The sequence below is a fragment of the Pinus tabuliformis genome, chromosome 4_2 (assembly GCF_031772625.1).
Source record: "Pinus tabuliformis cultivar Carrire ecotype Pingquan chromosome 4_2, CPIR1, whole genome shotgun sequence".
NCBI classification, from domain to species: domain Eukaryota; kingdom Viridiplantae; phylum Streptophyta; class Pinopsida; order Pinales; family Pinaceae; genus Pinus; species Pinus tabuliformis.
The window spans coordinates 939,722,521-939,735,957 of NC_142304.1; the positions used below are offsets into that span (position 1 = coordinate 939,722,521).

At 35.9% G+C, this 13,437-nt stretch overlaps 1 pseudogene; it reads right to left on the bottom strand.

Moving 5' to 3' along the window:
- Positions 1-8,292: 8,292 nt before the first annotated feature.
- Positions 8,293-9,624, bottom strand: LOC149172774 (protein CANDIDATE G PROTEIN-COUPLED RECEPTOR 7 pseudogene; annotated as a pseudogene).
- Between the last annotated feature and the right edge of the window lie 3,813 nt (positions 9,625-13,437).

A 13,437-nucleotide genomic window follows, 5' to 3' on the forward strand; every position in this document is an offset into this window, starting at 1 on the left:
TTTTGTTTTTAGCATTAATCATGCTATGAGTTTTGTCAAAAGGTGGCTAGTGTTCAATTTCATCATGAGTTGGCTCGTCTTTTTGTGCTGCACTTACATGGAGATCAAGCTACCTTGATTGGTGTCACCTTCACACTTACACCAGAATCTGTCTCATTAGAAACCGGTAAACTGAACATTGGAGAACCATGGCACAAGAAACAAAAGATTGATCGGTAGCATTATGAGCCATACATTAAAACCAGTTCCTTGAGGTAGCTCAAGGGAGTGTTCCCATTCCAATATCTCAAAGATGAATATGCTCCACTAATGAAGTTGATCATGAAATATTTCAGTTGTGAGGGATGGTTCTCTCATCTCTATGCTTATCACATCAGGTTGCTCATGCATTTCACGAGGGTATGGATGATGAACATTCCGTATTTAATTTGCCGGAACATAGAGAGGATGACCACCTTTATGTAGCACAAAACACCTCAGCAGCAACTTAACAGTGTCTACCATTTTGCTCTTATTAAGATTTTGGTGGTTCATCAACTTGGAGTACAGGGCATCACTTGGGATGATTTCATCTCTTGTGACCTCTTCAGAGCTTCACGGGGATTATTAGAGGTTAAGCATGAAGGTGGATCTTCTCATCAGTATGAGTGCCATGAGACTGCTAGTGTGCCGGTATTTATCACATATCACAGAGGCACCATACATTTGTTTGCAGCGGCAAAGCAACTGTTATCTCCACTCGGGGTGGAAGGGGCCTCGCTTCCTCCAACAGTGTCATAGGTACAGGACAAAGGAAAGTGGCCAATGCAGAATGAGGGGCCTTCAGGTGAAAGAGAGATGGACTTCATTCTCATTCATGATGATGATACAGATACGGGCCCACAAAGTGCCAAGCTTAGGGAGATTATCCAGGAGCAACAAACAGAGATCCAAGACTTATATCTTGATTTGGAGAGAGCTAAGTGGACCATGAAGTAGTTTGAGCAGAGGAACAAACAACTTTAGGATCATAAAGCAATCACGGAGCTGCAAAACATTCGTGAGCATCGCCAAGCTGCACAAAGGAGAAGAGATGAGCTCACGTCATTGGAGCAAGAGATTAATGAGGATCGGGAGGCCAATCTCGAGAGAGTTAACATGCACTTAGAAAGGTTGTTGGACAAGGCTGAAAAGGACCATGCTTTGCTGAGACACATGGCTTTTCACTACATGGCACGAAACAAGGTGTGCAAGGCCCGAATCAAGAATTTGAAGGCAAAATTGAGGAAGGCAATAAGGAAGAAAAAGAGGCAAAGGGAGCTTGATCATCTTTAGATATTGGCCGGAGACTCTTTAGCCCAGCATAGCACTTAATGAAGAAGAGCTGGCCCAAATTTGAAGAAATTTGGGGCTTTTTTGGTATTTTTTGCAAATTTTTGTACAAAAAACAGGGATTTTCTCCCTGTCCGCCGTGCCATGTGGCGCGCGCTTATGATAGGAGGCTCCAAATGAAAAAAAATTTATATTTTTGGATTTTTAATGAAAAATCATGACTGTTAGTTCATGGTGAAGAAGTTTGGGCAAGCTTTGAGTCCTCAAGAGGTCAAAAACACCCTAAAAATGACCTCTCTGCCACTGTTTTGACACACAGGAAGCAATCTTGGGAGATTGAAGCTTTGGAGGGGAAAATGGGCACCAAATTCAGAAATTCCACTTGGGTTGGAAAGTAGACAGGTACTTCTTTACAACAAGCACACCTGTGCTCAATTTTGACTTCAAGAAGTGCCTCAAAATCAGCTCCAAAGTGCTGCGATGCATACAGATTTAGGCGCGGCGCACAAAGGATTTTTGCTCAAATTTTAACCTTCCAGCTCAGAAATTCGGCCAGTTTCACTAGTTTTACTTTGTGATGTAATTTTTGATAGAACTTGATGTAATTGGATAAACATGATGTAATTTGGGCACTTATTTACTTGTTCTAGAGGATTCATTCACTAAAAAGTGAAAATTTAATGAATGAATCAGTTTCCTACCTTATAGAGGCAAGTTGTTTTGATTGCCTATATTTTAGTGCTTTGTTTAGAATTGGTTGAAACATATCCTAGAAGGATGAGATCAACCCCTAAAGGCAAGGTAATGAGTCGGGATAGTCTATATCATGTAATTCCTAAGTCATTTTCAGGGTTGGACACTTGGGATTGTTTTGGCATATCATTGTACATTCTATCTCTGCATTTTTGGCTAAGGAAAAACTAGGGTTTTGCAACACTCTTTGAGATCCATGTGGCTTTATGTTTTGATGGTGTGATTCTCTAAGTAATTTTAAGTTCATTAGTGTTATGTGTATCATTTTCCTGTCTTTTCTTCTGAATTTGAACAAATGAGTGATTAAGGTGGAATCCATTAACTGTTATGCTCTACCTTTGAATTTGTTTAAATTTCCATGTTTTCTTCTGTTTAAGGAGAATTCTTGAGACTCTCTTGCTCTCCTTAGCTCCTCACTAGTCTGATCTATCCATTCACTCAATTTAAAACATTAACATGATTGGCTTCCTTGCCCCAATTAGAACTCTCCAGAAACTGTGCCTCATCCCAGAGCCCAATTTGCCTTTCCCTATTTCCATCACAAAACCCCAAAAAACTCAAATAAAACCCTTGTATTTCATACCTAGCCTAAAATTAGCTTTTATTTCAGTCATCTCAAGCCCCATTGCTTGTCTTTTGCCGAGATCGACCCAGAGAGAGCCCTCTCCTGTCCTCGTAGGGCTAGCTACGAAGCTGAGCGTAGTTTGATGTGGACCTAGAACCTTGTCTTTTCAGCCTGAGGAAAATCTAGGCTCTAACAGGTAGACCCTAGCAAAATTAATTCCATTAAGGAATGGAAAACCCCCACATCCATAAAGCATCTGCGAGATTTCTCGGGTTGATAGGGTATTATCACAAGTTTGTTAACAACTATGGGAGAATATCAGCACCTCTAACAACATTATTGAAGAAAGATGCATTTTCATGGACTGTAGAAGCAATAAAGGCCTTCAAAAATCTTAAAGAGGCAATGTGCCAAGCACGGGTCTTAGCTACAACGAACTTCACAAAAACCTTTATTGTGGAATGTGATGCTTCAAGGAATGGAATTGGTGTTGTTTTAAAGCAAGATGAAGGACCCATTGCTTTTGAAAGTCGTCCAATCAAGGGAAAGTTTTTACACAAAGCTATTTATGAGAAGGAAATGTTGGCAATACTACATGCACTTAAGAAATGGCAACCCTACCTAATGGGAAGACACTTCAAGGTAAAAATGGATCCTGATAGCCTTAAATACTTTTTAGAACAAAGATTATCCTCTGAAGAGCAACAAAAGTGGGTCACAAATATGTTGGGTAATGACTTTGAAATCATCTACAAAAACGGCAATAAAAATGTGGTGGCAGGTGCACTATCAAGAAAGGATGAGGATATGGAAGCATTGTTGTGCGCCATTTCTATTATCCAACTAGATTGGATAAACGATGCAAGTGAGGAATGGAAGAATGATGAAGAAGTGTGGGCAGTTATTCGAAAGTTACAACAAGATCCTAGTACATCTGATACATTTAGCTGGCAAAATGATTCGTATGGTACAAATATCGCTTATACCTCTATAATAATTCGCAACTCAAACAAAAGATTCTTATGGAGTTGCACACTTCTCCCTTAGGAGGGCACTTAGGATTTTAAAAAACTTACCACAGGATTAAGAAGGAATTTTTTTGGGATGGCCTTAAATCGGATATTCAAAAGTTTGTGGCAGAATGTTTGGTTTCCCAACAAAATAAAGTTGAAACAATTAAGACCCTGGGTATATTACAACCTTCATCCATTCCAAGCCAACATTGGGAGGAGGTTACAATGGATTTTATCACAGGTTTACCCAAGTCTGAGGGAAAGAGTGTCATCATGGTGGTAGTTGATAGACTTACCAAGCATGCACACTTTTATGCATTATCACATCCATTTAAAGCCAGTACCGTCTCTACTGCATTTATGGAAACAATTCAAAAGCTACATGGAAACCCAAAGATTATTGTAAGTGACAGAGATCCCATTTTCACTGGGAATTTTTGGAAAGAATTATTTTCTTGTCTTGGTACCCAGTTAGCTCATAGCTCATCTTATCATCATCAATCTGATGGGAAAATTGAGATAGTAAACAAATGTTTGGAAGGATATCTTTGTTGGTTTGTATCTGATAAACATACACAATGGGTCAAATGGTTGCCTCTGGCTAAATGGTTGTATAACACTTCCTTCCATATAGCAACACAAATGACCCCATTTATGGAACTTTATGGATATCAGCCACCATCCATCACATCATATTTAATAGAAAATTCTAAGGTTCAAGCAGTGGAACATCACATCCAACATCAAAAACAAGTCCTACAACTCTTAAAGGATAACCTCATGTTGGCACAAAATAGAATGAAACAACAAGCATATCAACGTCATAGCGAAAGAAGTTTTGATGTAGGTGATTGGGTATTCCTACGGCTATAACCATATAAACACATGTCCCTCAAGCAAGCTAAGAAGGATAATAAATTATCACCAAAGTATTATGGTCTGTACACGGTGTTGCAAAAGACTGGTACTATGGCATACAAATTGGAGCTTCCTACAGCGTCTCGAGTGCACCCAGATTTCCATGTTTCATGTTTAAAGAATATTATAGGTGACAAGCTTCGAGTTCAAACAATATTGCCAGAACTTCATGAGGAAGGAAAAATTATATTAGAACCGGAAGTCGTCACAGAAACAAGAACTCGACAGCTACGAAATCGATCAATTTCAGAGTATCTCATCAAGTGGAAGAACTTATCTGCTAAAGATTCCACATGGGAAGATGAGAATTTTATACAGAAGCATCCAAAACTACTCAAGCGTTGAGGACAAAACTTTTTTGAAGGAGAGGGTCATGTTAGGTCCCTATAATACTAGTGATTACCCCATTACTATTGTAGTTGTATCCCTTATTAATATTGTTGTGCCCCTATTGTCCCCATATTTTTATTATTGTGCCCAATAGAATCCATCTATTGTTATTTTTGTGGCTTTATATTATTATTGTTAGGTCGGTTGGGTTATATTGTGATTCCTTAGACTCCTATATATAGAAAGGAGGTTTTATCATTTGAATCATCCAAGAATTTTTCATTTTTGTAATGTAAAGGATTTTGCTCCCTCGAAGAGGCTTATTTCTAAGGCATTCATCTATCTTTTCTATCTTTTTGTGACCTGGTTTCATAACAAATTCAACCTAGTCAAAGTTATTTCTTTGCTCCAGTAGTATTGGTGCACAAGAAGGATGGGTGATGGCACATGTGCTCAGATTATCAGGAGCTCAACAAGGTCAATATAAAATATAAATTTCTCGTTCCTGACATTGATAAATTATTGGATGAATTGCATGTATTAATTTACTTCACCGACTTGGATCTTCATTCACGATATCATTAAATTAGAATGAAGACTTAAGACATTTTGAAAATAACATTTATAACTCATGATGGTCATTATGAATTTTTGTTCATGCCTTTTGGCCTTACTAATGCACCTTCTACATTTCAAGGTTTGATGAATTCCATTTCAAATCCTCCATTATAAAATTGTTGTTATTATTTTTTATGATATATTAATCTACAATAGGTCTTGAAAGGATCATGTTCAACATGTTGACATGGTGCTCAAACTATTGGAGGACAAACAATTATATGAAAAAAGCTCCAAATGTTTCTCTAGAGTACAAGAGGTGGAATATCTGGGTCATATTGTATCTCATGAAGGTGTTAAGGTAGGCCCTAGAAAAATTAAAGCCATTAAGGAATGGAAGATCCCCACATCCATAAGTCATCTACGAGGATTTCTCGAGTTGACAAGGAATTATCGGAAGTTTGTTAAGAATTATGGTAGAATAACAGCACCTCTAATAACATTACTGAAGAAAGGTGCATTTTCAGGGATTCTAGAAGCAACAAAAGCCTTTGAACATCTTAAAGAGGCAATGTGCCAAGCACCGGTCACAACTACATCAGAATTCACAAAACATTTATTGTGGAATGTGATGCCTCGAGAAATGGAATTGGTGTTTTTTTAATGCAATAAGAAAGACCCATTTCTTTCGAAAGTCATCCAATCAAAGGAAATTATTTACCCAAAGATATTTATGAGAAGGAAACATTGGCAATACTACAAGTACTTAAGAAATGATGACCATACCTAGTGGAAAGATACTTCAAGGTAAAAAAAGATCATGATAGTCTTAAATACATTTTAGAACCAATATTATCTTCAGAAGAGGAGCAAAAATGGGTCACAAAGATGTTGGTTTATTACTTTGAAATCATCTACAAAAAATGGAAGAAAAATATTGTGGAAGATGCACTCTCAAGAAAGGATGAGGATGTGGAAGCATTGCTTTATTCCATTTCTATTATCCAACGAGATTGGATAAACAAAGCAAGGGATGAATGGAAGAATGATGAAGAAGTTTGGGCACTCATTCAAAAGTTATAATAGGATCCCAATACATCTGATACATTTAGCTAGAAAAATGGTTTGTTATGGTACAATGATCGCTTATACCTATGTAAGTATTCCCAACTCAAACAAAATATTCTTATGGAATTGCAGACCTCTCCCTTAGGAGGGCACTCGAGATTTTTAAAAACTTACCACAAGGTTAAGAAGGATTTTTTTTGGGATGGCCTTAAATCGGATATTGAAAAGTCTGTGGTAGAATGTTTGTTTTTCCAACAAAATAAAGTTGAAGCAATTAAGACCCCAGGTTTATTACAACCTTGATCCATTCTAATCCAACGTTGGGAGGCATTTTCAATGGATTTTATCACAGGTTACCCAAGTTCGAAGGAAAGAGTTGCATCACAGTGGTAGTTGACAAACTTACCAAGTATGCACACTTTTGTGCATTATCACATCCATATAAAGCAAGTACAGTTTCTACTGCATTTATGGAAACAATTCAAAAGCTACATGGAAACTCAAATATTATTGTAAGCAAGAGAGATTTCATTTTCACTCGAAATTTTCGGGAAAAATTATTTTCTTGTATTGGTAATGAGTTAGCCCATAGCTCATACTATCATCCTCAATCTGATGGGAAAAATAAGATAGTTAACAAATGTTTGGAAGGATATCTTCGTTGCTTTGTATTAGAAAAATAGACATAATGGGTCAAATGGTTACCTCTAGTTGAATGGTGGTATAACACTTCCTTCCATACTGCAGAAAAAATGTCCCCATTTATGGCACTTTATGGATATCATCCACTGTCGTTCACATCATATTTAAGAGAAAATTCTAAGGTCCAAAGAGTGGAATATCATATCGAGCATCAACAATAGGTTCTCTAACTCTTAAAAGATAACCTCACATTGGCACAAAATAGAATGAAATAACAGGCAGATCAACATTGCAGTGACAAAAGTTTTGTTGTAGGTTACTAGGCATTCCTATGGCTACAGCCGTATAAACAAATGTCCCTCAAGCAAGATAAGAAGGATAATAAATTATCACCAATGTATTATGGTATGTGCAAGGTGTTGCAAAATATTGGTACTATGTCATACAAATTGGAGCTTCCTACAGCTTCCTGAGTGCACCCAGTTTTCCATTTTTCATGCTTAAATAAGGTTATAGGTGACAAACTCCCAGATCAAATAATATTTCCAAAACTTGATGAGGAAGGAAAAATCAGATTGGGACCTGAAGAAGTCACAAAAAAAAGAACTCGACAATTACAAAATTGATTAATTTCAGAGTATCTCATCAAGTGGAAGAACTTACCTGCTGAAGATTCCACATGGGAGGGTGGGAATTTTATACAAAAGCATCCAGAACTACTCCAGCATTGAGGACAACACTTTTTTGAAGGAGAGGGGCATGTTAGGTCCCTATAATACTAGTTATTCCCCCATTACTATTGTCATTGTCATTGTTATTCTTATTGTTGTGCCCCTATTGTCCCCATATTATTATTACTGTGCCCCATGGAAACCAAATATTGTTATTTCTATGCCCTTATATTATTATTGTTATGTCGGCTTTGATTATATTCTTACCCTTGATACTCCTATATATTTAAAGGAGGTTTTTTCATTTGTATCATCCAAGAATTGTTCATTTGCGTAATGTAAAGGAGGTTTCCCCCTCGAAGAGGCTGATTTTTAATTCATTTATCTATCTGTTCTTCTATTTTGTGAGCTGGTTACATAAAATAATGAGCGTGGAGCAAAAATTGGCATCCATAATTCTACATTAAAGCTCAAAATATTCATCTTGAAGGGCTACCATCTGTGGTGCATCCTCTTCTTCATATTCAAGAACAAGGTAGGGGTTCTTGTCTACCGATTGGAAATTGTAAAATGTGAATGGATAAAAGACAAGCATTATAGCCTCTTTTGCACCATTTCCCACCCACTTGTACTTGTACCCTGTGATTATTATAATAGTGTAAGTCATGATTCTGGTAAAATGAAAATAGCTGAAAACAACAATGTAAAATTGCCTAAAGAAGGGTCAATTTTTCCATGTTCTTAGTTGCCTTCCCATGAGTTTTGGAAGCTTCACAGAGATTCTTGACCGACCAAAAAATTGGAAAAATGATTGCATAATAGCAAGTAATATCTATAAGCAAAAATTCCTGCTCCCATGTAAACCAATCTTTTGTAGAAGGTCCAGTCTCAGCGATAACTATGCTTGCATTGTTAGCAAAAACATGCAATGGGATCACGATCAAAGGAACATTTTTCTCCCATTCATGAAGATAAGACTTTAGAAAGGACCAAACTATACCTATGAGAACTATTACGGTGAATAGTAGGATTCCCTTAAAAAACCCAAAGACATAGAAGGCAATATCCCATCCATGGGCAGTCACTGTCCTTTTAACATACAATTTATCCTCAATTACACAGATCAGATTATGTGTTATGAACAGGTAGCAATGCGCACATAAAAACATCAATTGTATGCACCGTGGTCCTCTGTTTTACATAGATATGATCCAAACCCCAAGAAAAATCGCATACAAAAAAAGAAACAAAAATAAAGTGAGGGAAATTGTGTCTGATTTGCAAGAAGGAAATCATTCATATTTCCCTCCAAGTTGTACATTTAGGTGTGGACATTCATTCAAACCATGTACCAAGTATGACAGTTTGCAAAAAAGAGACTATACACATTGGCATCTACAACAGGGTATGAGTTATTATATGTATTATCTACATACAACTTCTTAATGTTGAAAAAGGGTGTGACGTAATGAATGTCAAGGACAAAATAATTGGGAATCTCCTCCTATTCTACCAAAACCTCCACCAAAGGATCAAATGATAATAAGAAAAAAGCCATCGTGGAGAGATTCAAATCAGGGTCTTGTGGTGTGATCACTCATGCCACACCTCTTACAAAAATTTCAACATGCCCCATGTGAGTGAACCCAAAATTTTCAAGCATCATGGATCTAGAATCCAAATTGATTCTGGCGTCCCTAATTTCTGCAGAGAAAATGGGTTCCATTGCATTCCAAATTTCTGGTATGACCTAAACATATATGCACACCATAGTGGGGAATTTGAAATTTTCCATCACTAGTACATCCAATTCCAGACCCAGATCTAAGTGTTTGAGAAAAAACCCACAAGGAACAATACTTATGGAACATTTCGAAGCCATCTAAAGACATGGGAATTGTTAAACTATAGGTAAGTGAGTCAAAGAGGGATGGAATCTATAAAAATCAATAGGAATCCCACATGGCTGGAATAGAGATTGATTGTTAATAAGGGAAAAAAGGTAGTGAATTTTCTTGGCTAGGGTTATAAAATGATAACAATGCAACTAACCCCCCTCTTACTTTGACTCCAAGAATTCATCGGCCTCGGAATAAATTTATGAACCAATTTACTCAAAACTACATGCAATATTGATTATATATATAAATCAGTTGAATTGGCTTATCAGATTGGTTATGTACTAAACCATCTACTTTGATATGTATGGAACCAATCACTGAACCAGTTCAAGGGCCATACCATCTTCTTTTAGGGTCAAATTGGCTAAATTGGCTAGTTTTGGTTCTTTTTATAGTTTGGTTAATTTTGAAAACCCTTGTAATTTAAAATAGAATTTATCATTTTACGTAATTCTCTTGGAAGGTTTACATTAGGTTATGAGAACTTTTACCTGAGTTGAAATTGACATTTTCTAATAATTATGTCTTACAATATTTATGTTTGGATTATGTTACTCTTGTTGGTTAGTGGTATTGGTTTTCAGAAAAGAGGTCGACCTTCATGTGCAAATGATAAGAATCTAGAGCCCATGTAATACTATATATTGCAATATTTTATCTGAGTGTGTTCATCAAAGTATAAATTTACTTATTTATCTAATGTTTCAATTCAATTCTTTTCTTCTTCCAATAGAGTTAAATAATGGAAGTAGGTAGGTAGGATATTTGGTAGGAGGATTACCAGTAGTCTAGGAGATTATGTAGTTATTAGTAGACTTGAGAGTGCTGATGCCATTGAATGTTAAGAAAACTTATTGTAACCATGTTATGTGTTTAAGTATATAGTGAAGAACCCACTAAAGTCACAATGGGGAGGAGAAAAGAGGGAACAGAGAAAGAGGACCAAATCGATAGATGCCCCAAAAATGTGCAACTTGGATGTAGATGATAGAACAATAAATGAGTTTGGGACAATGGCTTATCTTGAGGACTAGGCTTAAGGACATTCAAGTGAAAATAATAGTATTGACAACTTTGAATTACTTTTTTTGGTCACATGCCAAATTGAAGATATATTATGAGTTCTAGATCATGATGGGGATGTTTCTTCTATTTGTAATTCATGAGACAATAAGGTGAAGGGTGAGTAGATGAAATTATGTGACAAAGCCAGACTTTTCAACTATAAAATGGGTCATCCGAAAATAGTGCAATAAAGTGTTTCAAGGAATGAAGGTTAGGAATATTGTGAAGGAAGCAGAGGAGGCTAACTGGATGAAGAAAGATGCCTCTAATGAATTGAAGAGGATGGAAAAACTTTCTTCAAATCAACATAAAAGATGGTAGGGCTTACATAGTACAGTTTGATGTATTTCAACTCATTTTTTGTTTATTTTAATTTCAATTATACAACATGTATATCATCATAAAATATTAACTCCATTGTATAAAATCCTTGACTCGTTAAAATGATTTGACAATGTCATCAAATATTAAGTTGTATAAGTGTTCAATATGATGGCTTCATCATGGGGCTAACATTTCTAACTAGTTTGTAGCAAAGTGACGAGAAAGTGGTGGCACAAAGACCTACACAAATAGATAATCTAGTTAAGCACCATGGTTTCCTCAGATGTATGAGAGTGAGAGCCTTGCATATAGAGATGTTGAAACACAACTGAATTGGAAAGAAGTGGTTGACGAAAACAATCCAGGGCCACTACAAAAGACATAATTAGCTAGGTGTATGAATTGTGGAAACCGCTTTTATCATCAAGTTGAAGTCCAGATGTTATAACTTATATTCGTTACTTGAGAGTTATCCTTTTCAAAGATTGCAAAGCTTATTAATCACATTCCTTGTTCCTGTATATTTTTTATTTTGCTAGATTGTATGCTTGTTTGTATTCTGAATGTGTGAAAAATTTTCCTCCATGTAGAATAATAGTGTATGTCCTCTTGGGAAAAAAAATACCTCAATGAAATGAATTAGTGCACCAAGGGCATTGGTGAGAAGCATTGGATCGACTATTGGAAACAAATAATTTTCCAGAATTCAATAGATGTGTAAGCCCTACCCCTTGTGAAAGTTTGTGTGTACTAGGAATAATTGAAAATATAGTATCTATTAAAAGTATTCAATGTTCCATCATTGATAAATATTTCAAAGAAGGTTAGATGATTCCACATCCACATGAGAAGAAGATAGGGTATGGGCCTTTTCTTTATAATTATTAATTTCATTGTCATTTTGAAAATAATCTCTTTGTTTTCTATGATGTGGTGAACTAGATCTTGATATGGATTGTTCATTAGGTGTAGAAAGAAGCATGTTATAGTGGGGAGCGAGCCAGCTGGTTTGGTGGTCGCCGATCAACTTAATAAAGCTCATGGGCATTCTGTCATTGGTTATGAATGTGTTGATCACATTGGAGGTCTGAGGATGTATGGATTTCCTAATATGAAAAACAAACTTGATGTTATCTAACAACGTGTTGATCTAATGGTAAAGGAAGGTGTTAATTTTGTTATGAATGCAAATGTTGGAGTTGACTCTCTTTTCTCTGTGGAGAAGCTTCACACTCAAAATGAAGTTCTTCTTTTGGCATGTGGTGCAACAAAACCAAGGTACACTTTCTATATTTGATTTCAATTCAGATTTTTCCATAGGAGTCGAGGCCCATGTTGTGCAGTGTCAATTTATTATATATATACATATACATACATATATATATATATATATATATATATATATATATATATATATATATATATGTATATATATATATATATAGTGCAAGGATATTGCTATGTCTGGTTGTGAATTAATGGGAATACATTTTTCTATGGAGTTCCTTCATTCAAATACTAAGAGTTTGTTGGACAATGGATTGCGAGATGGAAAGTTTATTTATGCAAAAGGGAAAGGGTGGTTGTCATTAAAGGAGGAGACACTAGAACTGATTCTATCTTAACAACCATAAGATAAGGATGTAGAAATGTTGTGAAGTTGGAGCTCCTTCCACAACTGCCCAATTCTTGTTCTCCTGGGAATCTTTGGCCTCAGATTTTTCTTTATTAATCTTCATCTAAATACAAATTGGCTATCCATTATTTTATAACATGTTGTATCCTAGTAGAAATCCATGATAATGGGTTTTTTGAATAGATTATGGCCACTAGGAAGTTATGATCAAGTTTAGTAAATATCCCAAGTCATTTGAAGTGTTGACAAAAAGGTTTATAGATAATGACAATGGAAATGATAAATGGCTTGAATTGATCAAGGTCAAATGGGAAAAAGATGAGTGGAAAGCCCTGGTTAAAAGACATGGAGGGAACAAAGCAGATTATAGAATAAAAACTTGTTTTCTTTGCAATGGGATATCTTGGACTAGAACAAGTAAGCTATATTTTTTTAAGCATCAAAGCTACTACTAAGGTGATATAAAACTTTAATTTTTTTCTTGATAAGCACAATGTAATGATTCAGGTCCAATCTAAATTTAGTTGACAATATTCATGCTGGACTATATTTTCTTCTTTGGAAAATTAGATAATTCGATGATATTGCAACCTTCCCAATCCATAACCTTGAATACAAGTATTTTCAATATTTATATTCCTTGTCAAAAAGACACTAGACATACACACCAAATTTTCTAGAA